Source organism: Orycteropus afer, unplaced genomic scaffold, assembly GCF_000298275.1.
Source record: "Orycteropus afer afer isolate SDZICR_OR568_19922 unplaced genomic scaffold, OryAfe1.0 scaffold00196, whole genome shotgun sequence".
Lineage (NCBI taxonomy): Eukaryota > Metazoa > Chordata > Mammalia > Tubulidentata > Orycteropodidae > Orycteropus > Orycteropus afer.
The window spans coordinates 6,245,655-6,251,156 of NW_006921783.1; positions in this window are offsets into that span (position 1 = coordinate 6,245,655).

Genomic DNA, 5,502 nt, shown 5'->3' on the forward strand with positions numbered 1-5,502 from the left:
CTGTGCTACGCCTGTGCTTACCTTGCTCCCGAAGACCTGGTCCCTCTCGGTAGGGTAACAAGGGAAACGTGTTCAGTGCAGATCAGTGAGTAAGCACAAGCCCGCCTTGTTTCAGTGCCTATGTGTTAGGCCCTGGAAAGTCCTGGAGATAGAGAAATGTGAAGTACAGCCTCCGTCCTCCCAGAACTGCAGTCTTATAATAAAAACAGTACAAACTTGTAATTCCAATCAGTTGCTGCATGTGCTAAGATTGACATATGCAGAGGGCACTCTGGAAACACAGGAAGGGAACCTAACCCACATAAGGGGTAGAGGAATATTAAGGAAAGCTTTGTGCAGAAGAACCAAAAGATCAAACTCACTGCCGTCAGGTCAGATCTGACTCATAGCAATCCTTCCTTGGGTTTCTGGGGCGGTATCACTACGGAAGTAGATTGCCCAACCTTCCTTCCGAGGACTGGCTGGTGGGTTTGAACCACCAGCCTTGTGGTTAGCAGTTAAATGCCTTAAGCGCTACACCACCAGAGATGCCTCCTGAACTGTGATTTGGCGGAAGAACAAGAATTAGCCAAAGGATGTGTATATCAAGAATAGTATGCTCTGGGCAGAAGAGCAAAGTTTTGGGACCAGCAAGTGGTTCAGTCTGGCTGGTCTGTGGAGTTGCGAGGGTGGGGAATGGTGACAAATGGAGTGAAAGAAGCAGAAGCCAGAGCCTGAAGAACCTTGTATGTACCACTGAGGAATTTGGACATTGCCTCGAAAACAGTGGGGGATTTCTGAGGAATCTAATCAATTGAGTGACATTATCAGTTTTCCAGATCCATTCTCTTTCAATCTTCTGGACAGCCTCATAAAATAGGCATTGTTATTATCCACATTTTGTAGATGAGAACATTGAGACTTGAAGAGGTGAAATTCTTTACCAGTGTCACATATACAGGGACAGAAGCAGACTTCACATCCAGGATTATTCACCAAGTCCACCATTCTTTTCAGTGTCTACTCATGGTTTCCCAAATTTGAAACAGAGAATTTCTGCCAGGTCTGCACTGCTCTGGGGCTTCTTTCTAAGGGTCCTTCCCTACTACAGACTGAGTCACAAATTGGCTTCTATACCCTCCCACCCTCCAGGCTTTTAAACCAGTTGTCCTAGAGTTGATTCCGACCATGGCAACCCATGTGTATCAGAACAGAACTGTGCTCTGTAGGGTTTTCAGTGGCTAATTGTTTTGGAAGAAGACCACCAGACCTTTCTTCTGAGGCACCTCTGGGTGGACTCCAACCTTTTAATTAGCAGCTAAGTGTGTGGACTGTTTGCACCACCCAGGGGGTCCTTCCAGGCTTTTGCCTGGGGATCATTCCATTTAGTGTATTACCTGCAACAAACGTTTAGTCTTTACCCAGTCATTCTTCCTGTGGCAAGATGATCTTCCTCCCTCTACCCTCACTACCCTGTCCTCAATTTGCATATTTAAGGTAGCCGGCAGGAACATTTTACATGGCAGTTTAGCAGTGTGTATCTGGGAAGATCTCTTGGTACTGGGCCTGTTTGCCCTGATCCATTTCTCACTTCCTCACGTGGGGAGCTGACTCCTCAGCCTACATTTCAGCATCAGAGATTGCTTCATCAACTAGCTTCCAGCTAGAATTAGCCAATTCATGCACTGGGTAGGCCAGTCATTTAGGTCATTTACCTGTAGCTCCCTAACTCACCAACCCCCACTTCAGGGCAGAGCCTTGGAGTTGTCATAGACTTGCTCTCTAGGAAGACTGCAGGAGCACAGCTCCCAGGACAACTGGGAAATTAGATGGTAGAAGAAAGGTAGAAGTGGGCTTCCTTTCTTCCTCTTCCTCTCTGCCTCAAGGGACATGGCAGGCAGCAGCTGTCTTCTCTCCAGTTCCAGCTTCCACTGGTGGCCTTGACTCCTGGGTTCCAGTAACCCCCTCCTTCCTTTGTCTTTCCAGTCTGTGGCTGAGAGTCTTCTTGCTATTATTTCTGGGTTGCCTCTGTCCCTTTCACAACCCTTCCACCATGTAGGGCCTTGAAGGATCACCAGATCTTTTCTTCCTCAGAGTGGCTAGTGCATTCGAACCACCAACTTTTTTGTTAGCAGCCAAGAGCTTAACCATCGTATCACCAGGGCTCCTTGGTAAGGAGGCATTTTGACTGCTAACCAGAAGGCTGGCAGTTCAAACCCACCAGCCACACCTCGGAAGGAAATTTGGGCAATCTACTTCCATAGAGATACTGCCTCGGAAACCCACGGAGGGGTCACTATGAGTTGGATCTGATTTGACAGCAGTGAGACTTTCTCTGGCTGCTATTTTGAGAATAGACCTTAAGGGCAAGAGTGGAAGCAGGGAGACGTTATTGCTCAGACCAGAGTGGAAACCTGACCACATTATCATTTGCCTCTTAAAATCTTGTGGAATTCAATTGTAACACATGATTCAAGTACCTGATTAGAGACTGATTTGTTCTCTGGTCAGGGTGCATAGGTCATCTCTGAATTCCTAGTACCTAGCACAAGGACCTCTGGTGGCATAGCGGTTAAAGCATTGAGCTGCCAACCAAAAGGTCAGCAGTTCAAACATACCAGCTGCTTTGCAGGAGAAAGATGAGGCAGTCCGCTTATGGCCTTAGAAACTCTGTGGAGCAGTTCTATTTTGCCCTAAAGGATTACTATGCGTCAGAAACAGTGATCACTAAAAAGAAAGAAAGAAAACAAACTTTGTATTTAATGAATTAATGGATAAATAAATTGGGGGTGGGGGACACATCCATAACTTGTCTCTTTGGCTTGTCATCTCTTGGCTTGTCTGAAAACTCTAGGGCTTTTCTATGTCTCACATGGGACATAGAGTAAGTACTTGGTGAGTGTTTGCTGAAAGAATGACAATCCACTTTGTATCAGTGCCACAGGTCATATGTGGCCATCATCACCTCCCCACCACCAACACCACACACACACACACACACACACACACACACACACAGAGGCATTGCTGAAGCTGTGATCCTCCGTCTTCCTAGAGAGCAAAGCTCTGGTTTGCTGAGGCTCTGCAGCGTGCGGGGGGCGGCGGGGAGGCTACTAGTAAATGACCAGGCTACCCAGTCCTCCTGATAGTGGCAGGCACTTCCTGTTTGAGGTGGAAAGGAACCAGACACTTTCCTGTTAGCAGGTTTTTTAAGCAAAGCAGCAGATGCTGAGCAGGTCCTGGCCGAGCCTTTTGGGCCAGATGCCTGGCGTTTAGACAGCGTTTATGTGGAAGGGAAGTGAGGCCCAGTGCCAGATTGGCCTGGCTTTTATTGTGCTCCTTGCAAGTCCCTTGGGTCCTGGTGTGAGTAACAAACAAAGCAGAAGAGGCTGACGCTCTGCAAAACTGCAATTATGATTAGGGGAGAAGGGGCTGCTCTGAGCAAGCGAGTGTGGCCCAGAAAGAGGGTGCTCATGGGATTGCCCTGGGGTGAGCTTGAGTCATCTGGATGTAAGCTTGCAAACTTGTGTACACAATACATGAGTGAATGTCAGTATCTGTGTATCTAATAGCCAGCATTTGTAGGCTTTACCAGTTACTAATTGTCTCGCTCCTCATAGCCAACTGGGGTAGTAGAATAGGGAGAAATGATTATTTCTACATTTTTAAATGACAGAAACTTGGAGAAGTTTGTGGACTTACAACGCTCATACAGAGAACGAAAATGTCACAATTCAAATCCAGGTCTGTTTCATTTCAGATTTCTTGCTTTTTCCAGTCCTACACGTGTGTTTATATGTACAGAAGGCAGAGAGGTAGGTGTGCTTGTAAATATGACCCATATGGACGAGAGAGGCATGCACATACTGGAGAGAGGAAGTTTCTCCTCCAGAGGTAGCAGCAGTTGCTAGAAAGTCAAAGCTTCTGGACCTGAATCACATCTAAATGCACGGAAGCTATGGTCAATAAAGAATACAAATTATCACAGCTAACATCTTCACAATTCTGGGGAAACTTTCTCTTCTGCTCTCCTAAACAAATTTCATGTCATCATTCTTATTATTATTATTCCTCTTATTGTGGCTTTTTGAGGTTGGCCATCCCTTGAGTGCCTTTCTCTGAAGCCTGAACTCCTTCAGATAACATCTCCTCTGTGTTCTGCACACTTCCTGGGGAGGAGGAAGGGGCAAAGAACAAAGCCAATTGTTCTTCATATTACGAAGAGAGAAACTGAGGCCCAGAGGGGCCTGGTTCAGGTTCACATATCCTGCTTGAATCCAGGGGTCCTGGACAGGAAGATGCCGCCCTGACCAGCTGTTGCCTTCCTTCTGTCAGAGCAGGAGGAGTGGCCTCCAGGCCCTGATTTGAGTTCCACAGAACTCCTGTCCACTCTTGGGGGTAGTGGGAGGGTACTGAGGATCTGAGCCTGGCCCCAGTGCAGGAAGGAGTAGGGAAGCGAAGTAGCTCTTTTTGAAGAACTGTGGAGAGGAGTGCCAGCAGAGGTGGGTCAGCCAAGCTAAGGAGGGAGGGAAGGAAGAAGGTGGACCCTTGGAGAAGTCTAGAGCTTTCTCTTGGACATTGGTATTTGGTAGTAGGTCTGGAGTGGGGGCACTGGTGGTTCAGCGGTAGAGTTCTCGCCTTCCACGTGGGAGACCCAGGTTCAATTCTGGCTGTCGCACCTCATCTGCAGCCACCACCCATCTGTCAGCAGAGGCTTACGTGTTGCCATGATGCTGCACAGGTTTCAGTGGGGCTTCCAGTCTTTAAAGACTGGAAAGAAAGGCCTGGCAATATATTTCTGAAAACTCAGGACCACATTTTATAAATTTGATTTGAATCAAGATAATGTAGTATTTCAGGGCTGAAGATCTGGATTTATACCTTCCAGGTTTGAATCCTGGCTCTGCCATTACTAGATTTGTGACCTTGGATAAATGATATAAACTCTCTGAGCTTCAGTCTCCTCATTTTTAAAATAAGGATGTTTATAATAGTGTCATTCTCATGAGGAAGTTACCAAGACTCAATGAGATGATTTTCATGACCTGTGGGAAATATAGTGCCCACCCACAGAAGGAACTCTGGTGGTGCTGTCGCTAAAGGTTTAGGCTGCTAACCAAATGTTGGCAGTTTGAACCCGCCAGCTGCTGTGTAGGAGAAGGATGAGGCAATCTGCTTCTGTAAAGATTTACAGCCTTGGAAACTGTATAAGGTAGTCAGTCTACTCTGTCTTAAAGGGTGGCTATGAGTCAGAATCGACTTGATAGCAGTGGGGTTTTTTGTTTTGTTTTGTTTTTTGTTTTTCCTTTCTGAGAAGGCTTATTGGAAAGCTGCCATCCCACTTTTAGCTGCCATCTGATGGGGTCCTGTACAACTGCTTGAATCTGAAGAAATAAGCCTCATCCCACTAACCCCAGCACCAGGAACATATGTATCCCATAATTGTATCAAAATCTATATTACCTCAAAAATTTTTTTTCATTTAATTCAAAATGCCTTCCATTACTGAAAACACATAGTTTC